General features: G+C 39.5%; 1 long non-coding RNA gene across 1 annotated transcript in view; it reads right to left on the bottom strand.

Moving 5' to 3' along the window:
* Positions 1-13,311, bottom strand: part of LOC134346226 (uncharacterized) — a 41,072-nt gene extending 27,761 nt beyond the window's left edge. The window contains exon 1 of the long non-coding RNA XR_010017872.1: positions 13,262-13,311. This is a non-coding gene — a long non-coding RNA (uncharacterized LOC134346226). The remainder of the gene's footprint in view (positions 1-13,261) is intronic.
* Between the last annotated feature and the right edge of the window lie 1,726 nt (positions 13,312-15,037).

Raw genomic sequence — 15,037 nt, 5'->3', positions numbered from 1 at the left:
CTATTAATTTTGTCTCAATATTTGATTTCCACCTTTATTCCTCTCTCTGGATCTTCCTGCATACCATTCATATTCTGACTTACCCTGGAACAGCGTTATTTGAATGTTTCAGCCAAAATGACCTGGCAATCCAAGCTCTACATTTGGTTAGGCTGTCATCTCAATGAGAGGCCATAAAATATTCCCTTTAATGAATGAGCAGTGAAAAGACTACAGAATGTGAAAACTTAAGTGTTAATATTTAATGTGACTGCAATAAAATAGATGAAACATTTTTGCTTCTTTACAGGATCCTTGTTGTCTTTCATACAGCTATGCATATTAAAATACAACTGCAATCCAGTCTTGTTCATTAAATTACTGATAGAGTTTTACATACCACACCTAATGCAATTTATTTCCTGCTTTTGTCACATCTTATCACTAATGAAACACATAGTTCTGTTGAGTTATGCCATTTGTAGAATATGAATGTTCGTGTCTGCAATATTTTGTTTCCAACATCTTAAACTGGCCAAAAGCTTGTGATGTTACTCAATAAGCTGTCTGTAGCCTTAGTGATCGTCTTCAGCTGCAGATATAAAGCAAAGGGATTCAAGGGATAATGCAGAGCATTTTGTGTTGCAAATGTAAGAAATGCTTATTAAGGTACATTTTTGAGACTTTGTCTAGAATTAGAATTAGAATCAGGTTTATTATTTGGGCGGCTCAGTAATGTAATGGTTAGCACAATGCTTTATGGTAATGGTGACATGTCCTCAATTCCCGCTGCTGCCTGTAAGGAGTTTGTATGTTTCCCTTCGTGACTCTGAGGGTTTCTTCCAGGAGCTCCAGTTTCCTCTCACAGTCCAAGGATGTACCGGTTGCTAGGTTAGTTGGTCATTGTAAATTGTTCTGTGATTAGACTAGGGTTAAATCGGGGGATTGTTCGGAAGTGTGACCCGAAGGGCCTATCCCATGCTATATCTTAATAAATAAACAAACAAACAAATAAATAACAGATATGAAATGTTGTTTTTCATAGCGAAATCATAAAATTACTATAAATTATAAAATAAATAACTAGTTTGAAAATAATGTGGTAGTCATAGAGTCATAGAAAATTACAGCCCATCTAGTCCATGCCTAACCATTTAAGCTGCCTACTCTCATTGACCTACATTGTGATCATACCCTCCATACCTCTACCATCCATGTTTCTATCCGAACTTCTCTTAAATGTTGAAATCAAATTCGCGGACTGGCTGGTGGTGCAATGACACCAGCACTGGACCCTGGAACAGAGGTTCCCGGGTTCGAATCTCCTGAGTACGCTTTCCATCCGTGCTGGGTTGAGTGTCGAGATCGCAACTCGACCTCGTAAAATAAAGGGAAAAATACGGCGAAATGTCTGTGTGAGGAATGGCACGTCACATAGTCTCTCTCTCTCCACGCCTTGTAAAAATGGAGGCATTCATGGAGGCACGTACACACACACACACACACACACACACACACACACACACACACACACACACAGACGCACACTCACAGACGCCAAAAAAAATCAAACTTGCATGCACCACTTGCACTGGCAGCTTGTCCCACACTCTCACGACACTCTGAGTGAAGATGTTTCCCCACATGTTCCCCTTAAACATTTCACCTTTCACCCTTAACCCATGACCTTGAGTTGTTCTCCCACCCAACCTCAGTGGAAAACACCTGCTTGCATTGACCCTATCTATACTCCTCATAATTTTTTATACATATCTAACAATTCTCCTCTCCATCTTCTACATCCTAAGGAATAACATCCTAACCTATTCAATCTTTGCTTATGACTCAGGTCCTCCAGATCTGGCAACATCCTTGTAAATTTTCTCTGTACTCTTTCAACCTTGTTTACATCTTTCTTGTAGACAGGTGATGAAAACTGCACAAAATATTCCAAATTAGGCCTCACCAATGTCTTATACCACTTCAACATAACATTCAACATACTGTTCATAAGTTGTTCACATTCAACATTGTGTTGGGCCGGCTGGTGGCGCAATGGCATCAGCGCTGGACTCCGGAGCGAAGGCTCCCGAGTTCGAATCCAAGTTGTGCCACTCCCTGAGCACACTTTCCATCCGTGCCGGGTTGAGCGTCGAGCTAGTCACACGGCCTCATAAAAAAAAGGGTCGAGTCATGAAAGTTTATATCGTGACACGGTTAATCCGAAAAGAGACCAATCCTGACACCACGCGCCAGACAAGAATGGCTGACTGTCTGGTGCAACACGCAAAAAAAAACATTGTGTTCATGCAGTATTCAAAAATCCGATGGCAGAGAGGTAAAAGCTGTTTCTGAATTGTTGATTGTGGTTCTTCAGGCTTCCTCCCTGATGGTGGTATTGAGAAAAAGGCATGTCCCGGATTGTGAGATGTGCCCACCTTGGACATGCCCTCTTGTTTGTTAGTGGATTGTTAGTGGTGGATGCTCCCTTCTTGAAGCACCAGCTCTTGAAGTTGCCCTCAATGGTAGGGAGGATTGTGCCCATTATGGAGTTGCTGAGTCGAAAAACCCTCTCCAGTCCCTTGCATTCTTGTGCATTGCAGCCTCTATACCAATCAGTAATGCAACTAGAGAGCATGCTCTCCACAATATATCTGTAGAAATTTGCAAGAATTTTTGATGACATATCAAATATTCTCAAGCTCCTACTGAAATAGAACTATTGAAATTGAAATGCCTTCTTCATGATTGGATCAATGTGTTGGGTCTAGGACAGATCCTCTGAGATGCTGATGCCTAGAAACTTGAGGCTACTGCCCTTTAAACCAACAAAGTCTGGTGTGGGTTCTCATGACTTCCTCTTCTTGAACTCCATGATCAATTCTTTGGTCTAGCTAATGTTGAGTGCAAGGTTGCCATTGCGTACCACTGAATCAGCCCGTTTAGACTGCACACTTCCTTGTCGCCACCTGGGACTTTTCTAAAACCACTGGTGTCATTTGCAAATTTAGAAATGATGTTTGAGTCGTGCTTAACCACTTCATTTTTCCTTGCTAGGGGACATTTAAGGATTGAAAAATTCTGAGAGTGATAGATGAGCAACACACACACAAAATGCTGGAGGAACTCAGCAGGTTAGGCAGCATCTATGGAACAAAGTACTGTCAACATTTTGCGCTGAAACTCTGGGTTTCAGCCTGGAACATTGACTGTACTTTTTTTCCATAGATGCTGTCTGGCCTGCTGAATTCCTCCAGCATTTTGTGTGTGTTGCTCAGATTTCCAGCATTTGCAGATTTTTTTCTTGTTTGTGAGAGTGATGTGATAGATGTTTCTTTTCCTTGAGTGCACCCTTTGTCACAAGTAGGCTTCAGATCTCTTGGCATTAAAAATCCAAATGTATTCATTTGATGTTGAGATAAAGTTTAACAAATGATGACTCTGTCCTTAAGACCATGAGAACCTAAGACATAGGACCATTGATTGGAGTACTGTGCAGATCCAATAGGAAGGAAAGATGAAAGAGCAGATTATTACTTAAATGGTAAAAAATTGCAGCATGCTGCTAGGCAGAGGGACACGGGAGGGCTTGTGCATGAATCGCAAAGGGTTGGCTTGTAGGTGCAACAGGCCATCAAGAAGGCAAAAGAAATGTTGGGCTTCATTGCTAGTGGGATTGAATTTAAGAGCAGGGAGATAATGCTGCAACTGTACAGGGTACTGATGAGGCTGCACCTGGAGTACTGTGTGCAGTTCTGGTCTCCTTACTTGAGAAACAATATACTGCCTTTGGAGGTGGTGCAGAGGAGGTTTGCCAGGTTGATTCCAGAGATGAGGAGAGATTGAGTCACCTGGGACTCTACTTGCTGGAATTCAGAAGAATGAGAGATCTTATAGAAACATATAAAATTATAAAAGGGATAGATAAGATAGAGACAGGAAAGTTGTTTCCTCTGGACATAGCCTCAAGATTGGGGTGAGTAGATTTAGGACAGAGATGAGGAGGAACTGCTTTTCCCAGAGGGTGGTGAATCTGGAATTCTCTGTCCAATAAAGCAGTGGAGGCTTCCTCAGTAAATATATTTAAGACAAGGTTGGATATATTTTTGCATAGTAAAGGAATTAAGGGTTATGGGGAAAAGGCAAGTAGGTGGAAACGAGTCCATGGCCAGATCAGCTGTGATTGTATTTAAGCTGATGCAGGCTCGATGGGCCAGATGTACTCCTGCTCTCATTTCTTGTATTCTTATGTTAACAGGAGTGTTCTCACGCAGGTCCGACAAAGAGCTTGAAAAGCAGCAAATTTTTGGGCAGGAGTCATTGATTGGAGTACTGTGCAACAGGAACGTTCTTGCGCAGGTCCAACAAAGATTTTCAATGGAATACCGGGTCTCTTACCATCTAGCAGAGCGGTCATCGTAGGAGTGGTCATCATCGGGGTAGTCTGAGGTGGAGCAGGAAGGCTTTGGCTGAAACAAGGCTTCAGCAAAGGCAGGCGGAGTCTAGGTAAGTTCATTCCTTATTTCTTATTCAACTCTAGAGTGAATAGGAGATATGTCAACAGAGCCAGTGTTCTGCTCTGGGTATCAGATATGGGATTTCCAGGACACTACCAGCCTCCCTGATGGCACATTTGTGTCAGGTGCACCGAGATACAGCTCCTTAGAGACCGCGTTAGAGAACTGGAGCTGCAGCTTGATGACCTTCAGCTTGATAGGTAGATATAGATAGGAGCTACGGGGAGGTAGTTACCCCGAGGCTACAGGAGACAGGAGAAATTCATATTGCAATTTGAGAGGGAGAAGCACAAGTCAGATGTATCAGTTTTAGAATGGAATAAAGGGAATTACAGAGGCATGAGAGTGGAGTTTGCCCTGGTAGAGTGGAGGAAGATACTGGTGGAGATGACTATTCTCTAAATGGGGAAAAGGTTCAAACATCAGATGTACAAAAGGACTTAGGAGTCCTCTTGCAAGACTCTCAGAAGATTAATTTACAGGTTGAGTCTGTGGTCATGAAGGCAAATGCAGTGCTGGCATTTATTTCAAAGGAAATAGAATATTAAAACAAGGAGATAATAATGACCCTTTATAAGACACTAGTCAGGCCGCATTTAGAGTATTGTCAACAGTTTCAAGCCCATATCTTAGAAAGGATGAGAATCCAGAGGAGGTTCACAAGGATGATTCTGGGAATGAAGGGTTAACACCGGAGGAGCATTTGGCAGCTTTGGGCCTGTGCTCACTGGAATTCAGAAGAATGTAGGGGTGATCCCATTGAAGTGTACCGAATGTTGAAAGTGGTATCTGGGATCAGCCATGATGGAATGGTGGAGCAGACTCGATGGGGGACATGGCCTAAATCTGCTCCTATGTCTTTAGGTCTTATGATCTTATAGACCAGTATTAGGCCATTTGGCCCATTGAGTTTGCTCCACCATTACATCATGGCTGATTTATTATCCTACTCAACCCCATTCTTCTGCCTTCTCCCCAGAACCTTTGATTCCCTGCTAATTAAGAACATGTCAACCTCTGCTTTAAATATATCCAACAGCTTGAGCTCCACTGCCATCTGTGGCAATGCAAATCCTTAGCTGCAATGTAAGGAACAGTATGTTTAACTGAGGTTACATAACAAGGCATCAACAGTTTTCAGCAAAAGAATTCAAGTGCGTACTGCGTGCCATCACATGTTACACAATGCCACTCATCCAAATCTAGTCACATGCTGGTAGCATTACTGGCATAATCGAGTCATAGAACACTACAGCTCAGAAATAGGCCCTTTTGGTCCATTTAGTCTATGTCGAGCTATTAAGTTGCCTACTCCCATTGACTTGTACCTGAACCATAGGTTCTCAATACCCCTCCCATCCATGTACCTATCCAAAGGTTGAAATTGTAACTCATCCACCACTTCTGCTGGAAGCTCGTTCCACACTCTCACCACCCTCTGAGTGAAGAAGATCCCCCTCATATTGCTGTTAAACATTTTAGCTTTCACTGTTTTCCCATGACCTCACCCAATCTCAGTGGAAAAAGCCTGCTTGCATTTACCCTTTCTGTACCCTTCATAATCTTGTATACCTCTTTTGAATCTCTCCTCACTGCCCTACATTCTAGGGAATGAAGTCCTATCCTTCACAACCTTTCCTCAGCTCCTCAAGACTTGCTAATATTCTTGTAAATTTTCTCTGCACTTGTTCAATGTTATTGATATCTTTTCTGCAGATAGGTGACCAGAACTGCATACAGTTCTCCAAATTAGGCCTCACCAACATCTTAAACAATGTCAACATAACATCCCATCTCCTGTACTCAGCACTTTGATTTATGAATGCCAATGTGCCAAAAGCTCTCCTTATGACCTTGTGATGCTACTTTCAAGGAATTATGGATCTGTATTCCCAGATCCCTCTGTTCTACTGCACTCCTCTGTGCTCTACTATTCACTGTATAAGTCCTACCCTGGTTTCTCCTTCCATAGTGCAACACCTCACACTTGTCTGCATTAAATTCCATAATGTTCCTAATTTACAATTAGCTTACCTCATCCATACTTCCTATGGCAAAACAAGTTACAGCTTCAGGAAGACAAAGGGGGATATGTGAGGCAACTTTTGGGATGGACAATTAAATGAAAGCCTTGTCTGCAATAGTCACGTCCCAGTCCATATTTTCTGCATGGAAGTGTTTTGCAAAGTACTGCATGCATTCAGTGGCCACCTAATGAGGTATCTCCTGTACCTAATAAAGCCACCATTGAGAGTACATTCATGGTCATCTGCTGCTGTCGCCTATCCTCTTCAAGGTTTGATGTATTATTCATTCAGAGATGCTCTTCTGCATGCCACCTGCTTTCATCTGGAGAGTAAGCAAGCATCTGAGAATAGACTGGTGACACTAATTCACAAACTGAGAAAGAATATGGAAAACCGGAATGAATAAATGGATAGTATGAATCATTGACAGTGAAAAAGAAATTCATCATTCCATTCAATAAAAAAAACTTAAAAGTTAAGTTTACTAAATAATTTTTGCACTGGAGGGCATGATAGATGTTAATATTGGTTGATGTTGCAACCACTGAACAGGTGGTGAAAAATATCATTCTTAGCTTTTGAAATTAAAGCCATTTTCTTATGGATGTTGATCATTTGTTGTGCCATATGATACCAGAGGTGGACTTCAATGTGAATTGATTAGTAATGTAACTTGTCATTCCCTGCAGGGCTCGTCATGCTCACAATGGTTAAGTTATTGGGCTAATATTCAGTACTACTGACCCAGAAAATGATTTGAGTAATGAGGAATTTAAATTCAAATAATTAACTTCATAAGGAATAAAAGTGGTAACCCTGAATTATAAGAATGTAATAACATTAAATATTATCATCAAATTGGTTAACTTTTAACTTTAATCAGAAATGCCACAGTAAACTATTCAATCCAGTGAAAATTTGGGATGGATAATAAAATGCCAGACTTGTCAGCAAGATCCACAATCCAATCTATATTTTCTGCAAAGAAGAGTTTTGCAAATAAGTACATGCACTCAGTGGCCACTTTTTGAAATACCTCCTGTACATAATAAAGCTGCCGTTGAGTGTATGCTCACGGTCATCCGCGACTGTAGCCTATCCACTTCAAGGTTCAATGTGTTATGTGTTCAGAGATGCTCTTCTACACACCACTATTGTAACGTGGTTATTTTAGTTACTCTCTCCTTTCTGGCAGCTTGAACCATTCTGGCCATTCTCCTTTAACCTTTCTCATTAACAAGGAATTTTTGCCCACAGAACTGAAACTCACTGGATTTTTGTTTGTTTGTTTTTTTGCACCATTTTCTGTAGGTTCTAGTGACTGTAGTGCATGAAGATCCCGGGAGATCGGCGTTTTCTGAGTTACTCAAACAACCCCATCTATCACCAACAATCATTCCGTGTTCAAAGTCACTTAGATCACATTTCTTCCCCAATTCTGATGTTTGGACTGAAAAGCAACTAAGTCTCTTCACCATGTCTGCATGCTTTTATGCATTGAGTTGCTGCCACATGATTGGCTGATTGGACATTTACATTAAAGAGCAGGTGTACAGGTATACCTAATAAAGTGGTCACTGAGTTTATAATCAGCCTCCGAATTAAATGAGAGAAACAAATGTCTTTGCCAAAAATTGAGTAATGGTGTGACAGAAGAATCCAATGTACTGGCATGATGAATGACCTCACCTGAGCTTTCTGAAAATGATGCAGAGTGTTGGTTAAGTGCTTGCTTACAGTGAAGAAGGAGAAAACATCACAAAATACTTTTGCAAGTTTACAGAAATCGGTGGTAACATTTCTAGTTCTGGCTAGGCAGGGGCAGTGGTGGCATGCCAATTTTTTTTTAATTTCGGAAAGCAAACTACTTAAGAAATTGAGTCACAAGGCAAAATTAAACATCTGAAGGAACTAACTGAGTTAATTCAATGGAGGGAAAGAAATTGCCGACAAAATCTGGTTGGGACCTAAAGCAACACAATGATTCAATACATCAAGAATCCCTTCCAACCGCACCACCACCACCAGCGCTATCACTGATTCTCAACTTGTTGGTTCCTCAATCAGTTTGCTTTTCACTCTAGTTAAGAAGCTGCAGGGAAATGAGCAATATATTAATTTATGGGAATTGTGGTTTGTACTTCAGGAAGCAAGGGCTGAATTTCAGCTCTAATGTTTGGATAGAAGTTTTGTTTGGTGAGTTTTAAGCATTTTAACTCAAGTTAACTTGGACATTTGGAAATTAATTGCCGTAAAGCTCTGGTACATAATCCCTCTGAAAATTAATTTTTGGCAGAAATAAGTAAATAATACAAATAATAAAATAAAATATATTTTTCTTTTCCTAATTGATGCTTGATAATCATAATGACTAAATTCCTAGTAGTGGCTTGATAACATTCCCACAGTTCTGGAAATGCTTTCAATTTGCTGAGTCAGTTAACTAAAGTGTAGAGCTGTGTGTGAGTCCCAACGCTCCACATGATACGTCCATTGATTAAGGTGCGAGCCAGTGTCCTGCTGGGTTTGAATACCAACCAGAAAACCAGGGTACTTAGTGAAACTAGTTATTTTGCACTATTCTAGTTGTTAGGGAGTATTCTGGAGTTATTGGGATACAGAAGATATTAATTCAAACAAGAACCAGTCTTCAGTACTTATTGCAAATGTAAATAAATTCAGGACACTTGCAATTATCCTTCAGTTTTATTGTAAATTGCAAGCAGTAAATTGAAGTTAAACTGGCCCACTGACTAAGAGATTGCATATGCAAGATCTAAGTGCGAAGATAATGGGGTCGTGTTAATTGGCTTGCATCAAACCAGGCAACTTGGCTATGTTATTTGCACCATTGTGACTTGAGTTCAAGCTGATAGACCAGACTGTGTTGTCAATTTGAATATCAAACATGGTCACATGTATAGGCAATCGATAGTTTTTGTCTACTTACCATATTTGTGTACTCAGAGATAGTTCTGACAACATTAATTTTGGGCGTCTCACACTTTATTGTCAAAATTTTTAGAATATTCATGTTACAAGTTTCTCCCAAAGGCATCTGGACCTTCAAAGATGTCTCATCAATTACAATGTGCATCCACTATGCACTCAAAGGAACCATTTGTGAACCCTAAGTATTGAAATATATAATGTCATTGAAGCTATTAAAATCATATTGAGTCATCTACTGTTACCTTTGATTTTTGGTTTTGTGAGCTTCTACTTTGAGTGTATCCAGAATGATGCCTACTTGTGATAAATATCACCAACTTCAGTATCTCTCTCAAGCAACGCACACAAAATGCTGAAGGAATTTAGCAGGTCAGGCAACATCTTTGGAAAAGAGCAAACAGTCAACTTTTTGGGCCAAGAAGCTTCAATATCTCTCTGTTGACTTTGACCTATATTCTGAAATAATATGATCAGGTATACTTTTGCAGCTAACATTTATTTTATTACTAAAGACCAAATTTTAGCCTTTTCATCTTGGTCTGGATGCTTCTCACACCAGGAGGTTCATTCCCTCTCTCCGTACTGCCAAGGTCTTGCATAAATTGTTTCATTAAACAGACTACCTGCATCTAGAGTAATTGATGCATTTAGATAAGAGTTGTATCGTTAACTGGAAAGAAAACTGGGCAGAACAAAATTGAAGATGTGAGTCAATTATCCTAATTTCAAGTAATTCTCCCAGAAGTAAATTGTTGCAAAGGTTTGGATTAATTCTGTATCTTCTGTGTCTCAAAACTTTCCAAGGCACTTTGCAGGCAATGCGTTAATTTTGAAATCTCCTTACTAACATATTATAGGAAGATGAAGCAAAATCTGGGTAGGAGGATTATAATCTGAATAATGTTGGACAAGTTAACACAATGAAAGTTCAATTTTTTTTTGTTCAATGTGGCAGCTGGAAATGTCTAGAAAATGTTAGATTTCTTAAAATAAATTCCTTTCTTCTGCTGTATGAACATAAAGAAATGCAAAACAATAACGGGAATACCTTAACCATTGGCCACATGGCTTCAAGTTTTTAAAATTAAGTAGACAAGAAAATAAGAAAATAAGAAAAAAGGACAACATTCTCTTTTAACAGGTCAACCCAAGCTCTCAAGCTTGTAAACACATGCCACCAGGCTCAAGGACAACTTCTGTTCAGTTGTTGTTGGACTTGAACAGACCTCTTGTACATTGAAGATGAATTCTTGAGCTCACAAACCAATCTTATCAAGGCCCTTGCATTTTACTCTCTCCATGCACTGCACTTTCTCTGTAACACATTATCCTGCATTTTGTTATTGCTTTTCCCTTGTAGTTCCTCAAAGTACTTCTGCTGGAATGGCTTGCAAAATTAAGTTTTTCACTGTATCTCGGTACATGTGACAATGGTAAACCAATACCACTGCGGGTATCAATACCCACTCTCGTTCCTGCTAAGACTATTGTACAACACTTTCATCTCCGAATCAGGAGATTGAGAGTTCAAGAGCCACTCCACTCCACTTTCTCACTTCAACTTTCTTGACATCAGCATAAAAGAAGTCATAGTTCAGACTATAGGTTCTACTGGATACTTCAGGAAATGTTTTCAGCTGCTTTTCTCGTATTTCTCTTATCATAGGAAGAGGCCAATAGTCCCATCAATGTCAGCTCTCAGTAGTCTCATTATTGACTCTCTAACACTCCCACTCTCTCCATTTTAATTCACCTGCCATTCATCTGCCTCCATAAGTGGCAATTTAAAACTGCCCGGATAGATGGCTAATGAGTGTGGAAGGAAATGGGAATATGTAGGGGAAACCCTCATGGCCCTGGGGAGACTGTACAACCTCCATGTGGACAGTACAGGCACCACTACCGGCTGCCCATACAGAACATAAGATTTCATTTTCACTGTGGGGAGAAATTAGATCTTATTTTCTGTATATGGTCCTGCTGAAACAAATCTTCTACTCCCAGCTTAAAGAAGGCAAACGTAAAAGAGGCGGACAACAGAAGAGATTCAAAGTCATCTTAAAAGCCAACATGAGGAAATGTAACATCGACATCAACAATTGTGAAACCAATGCCAAGGACAGGAAACTCTGGCAAGCCATCATCCGAGAAGGAACAGCAACTTTAGAAGCCAACAGATGTGCAGAATTGGAAGAAAAGAGAAGAACATGGAAAGAGAGGCAGCAACAACCAAAGCCCGATCTGCCATCTGGAACTACCTGTCCTGAATGAGGAAGAACTTTCAAAGCCAAGATTCGACTCATAAGCCACTTGAGAGCCCATAAGTAGATCAACAGGACGAAGACCATCATCCTCGACCTGGAGGGATAGCTACGATGACGACTCCAAGTTCCACTGTTCCACAAGTTCCACAAGTTCCAAACTATGGTGGCATGGACCACTTACTTGTAGAACTTCTCAACATGCCAAGAGTTGGACAGATGGCAATTGGGAAGGATTTAGAGCCCAGGCAAATTGTGAAGTTTGCATATGGCCCCCTCAGAATGGGCACATGATGATCTGGACTTAATGGGAGTTGGACCTAAGAAAATGAACTGTGGAGATATCGGGTTGGTGCTAGGTAGAAGAAGCAAGGAGGAAGTAGAAGAAATACATCACTGCTAAAATATTGAAAGATGAACTTTTGATCTAATCAACCTTACAGACATTTCACTTTCTTTGTTTATCTGCACTGCACTTTCGCTTTGACTGTAACACTTCCTTCTGCAGACATACAGTAAGAAGGACAGCAGATGGTGGAACACTGGAGCAGCACAAAAAATGCTAGAGGGCTTCAGCAGGTTAAACATCACCCACGGAAGGGACTGAACAGTTGACATTTCAGGATAAGACCTTTCAGCAGGAGTGGGAAGTTAGAGGGAGAAGCCAAAATAAAATGGTTGGAGAAGGTGGGGGGAGGAAGCAGGAAAGCTGGCAAATGACAGGTGTGTACAGAAGAGAGGTCAGTGGGGGAGGGGGAAAGAGGGAATAATGTCAACGCTGGTAGGGACTGAAGAAGAGGAGGCTTGATGGGAGAGGACAGTGGACCATAGAATAAAAAGAAGGAGGTGAGGAACCAGAGGAAGGAAGTTCTGGGTAATGGACAGGTTATGAGGGTGGAAGACAGGAAAGAGAAGGAGTAATGCAGCCAGAGGGATAAGGGTAAACAAAAGAGGAGGTGGGGTTGAACAATTTGTTCACTTTCTCTTCTACTACCTCAGTGTACTTATGTATGGCATGATCCATCTGAATGGCATATAAACAAAAGTCTTTCACTGTATCTTATACACAGCAACAATAAACCAATACCAATAACAATTACATACTTACAAACGTCTATTCAAGGACAATCAAATAAATCAAACTAATTGGTTACTTCAGTGACAGTTCTCTTAAAGATCTACAGAACTTTTTCATTTCTAATGAACGGACATCTCACATGATCATATTTCCATTGATATTAGGCACTGAGAGTGTTAAAAAAGACCATTGTGCACATTCTGCATTGGCAACCGAGTAACACAGAGACACATGAATATTATAATACACCTAGAGAAATCTGAACTGCTTTAAAGAGGCACAAAGAATTAATGGAAAACAGAATGCCTAACAAAACATAGTCAGATACTCCACCAGAAGGTCCTGCAGGAGTAATGAGGTATTCTGGTTCATTGAAAAATAAGCTGGCAAGTTAGGCTTGAAAACTGCTAAATGCTATGCAATGTGAAGCACCAACAATATACATACCCTTGATGTATCAAGGACGAATTGTCCATGTAGTACTGATTTTGGTACATTCCATGGATTCAAGGCTCCAGCTTGCTTTTTGCAGCTTTGTTACCGTACAATATATTTGTTGCATTCTTTGGATGCTGCATCATGCCTTTAACACACAGTAAAAATAAAAAGCAAATTAAGTGTTAAAGTTCATGGAATCCATTTTAAAAAGCCAGAATGTCGTGTTTATTTGTATGTGGGAAAAGTGTGTCCTTTCTTTTCACTCATGTTTGACAAATTCCAGTTATCCATATGTTTTAGTATCTGGGATTCTGGAGCGGAGGAGAGCTTCCTCTTGGATGCTCACTGTTTTCTTTCGAGGAGATGACATTCCAAAGCTGTTTCAGTTTCTTACAGGAAGTGGACCTTTGCCAAAAATGATTAACACTGAAGAAGCATAACAGTTCCAGAGCTAAGGCAATTCCACAGGAGTCCTGGACTTGACATTATTTCAAACACATGTGAAATATTGTTTAATAGATTTGAAAAATGGAGGGATAGTATGAATGTTTCTTGGCTTGAGGTAATGGTGTTCTGCAAACATAAGAGAGTCTCTTGTATTAATGACTGGAAACATCTATGTACATAAACTTGTGTACACTTTATTTGAACAGTTTATTTTGTAAAGTCAACAACTGCTGAGTATTTTTGATTTAATGTAACCAAAAACCATCAGTGAAACCTATCATGACAACACCCACTTGGCATTCCAAAGCAAACTAGCAGAAGTGTAAAATCTGCATGCAGAAATATACCTGAGATTGGTGATGCTTTTATATTTCAAATTATTCTCCAGATTTATTTTTATTCAAATTAAACGGTCATTCTGGGTTTTTTAAAGAATAATTTTTTTTAAAAAAACAGAACTATTTGAATGACCCACTCATTGCAAGGCTTATTTTTTTTTATCATTTCAGAAATGAAGCAGCTTAAGAATATGGATCAAGTTTAGTATCACCGACATATGTTGTGAAATTTGTTGACTTTGCGACAGCAGTACGATGCAAATACGTAATAGTAGAAAAAAACTGTGAATTACAGTAAGCGTATATATGTATGTGTATATATATATACATATATATATATGTAATAGTTAAATTAAAGAGCTGTTCAATTTACAGTATACATAACATAAAGAATGTCTAATTATCTAGAGGTCAAAATAAAAAAATTGATTAGACATAGTCTTATTGGACTTACTACAAATTAGACTTATTCTGCCGTTACTGATTTTTAGCTAATAATATAAAAATTGTTGTATATTTCAGGTGTTCTATTGAAAGACTGTGCTTGATACATACATCTTTATTTCAAATACGAACTAAGCTACAGTCATCTTCAGATTTCCTTTCCATGAGTAGCTTCAATGTCTCTTTTTCTGACCAATATACTACTATGTGGGAAATATAAATATGTTCAGATACGTACACGGTGTATGCACCATGATTGCTCTGAGGAACAGTAAGTAAATAGAAATGTCTTCCATTTGTCTACGAACGTAACGTTGCACTAGCTAAGTGATGTAATCCAATGACACTGAAATTGTCTTAATTGCTTGTCTTACAAAAACAAGTGAAACATATTAAATTAGTTTACGGCACCTCTCATAAGTACAGTTCTTACGCTTGTAAATATGGCAAAGAAAAAAATAGCAATTTGCAGACTTTTTGTGTAAATGAATGTTGATTATTAGTTAAGGAAGGCAATGATTACGCCATGATCTCCTGCTATTTAAGTAGAACAAGA

The sequence above is a fragment of the Mobula hypostoma genome, chromosome 5 (genome assembly GCF_963921235.1).
Source record: "Mobula hypostoma chromosome 5, sMobHyp1.1, whole genome shotgun sequence".
Lineage (NCBI taxonomy): Eukaryota > Metazoa > Chordata > Chondrichthyes > Myliobatiformes > Myliobatidae > Mobula > Mobula hypostoma.
Note: the sequence above shows the minus strand (reverse complement) of the source record. Positions and strands in the feature narration are given on the sequence as shown.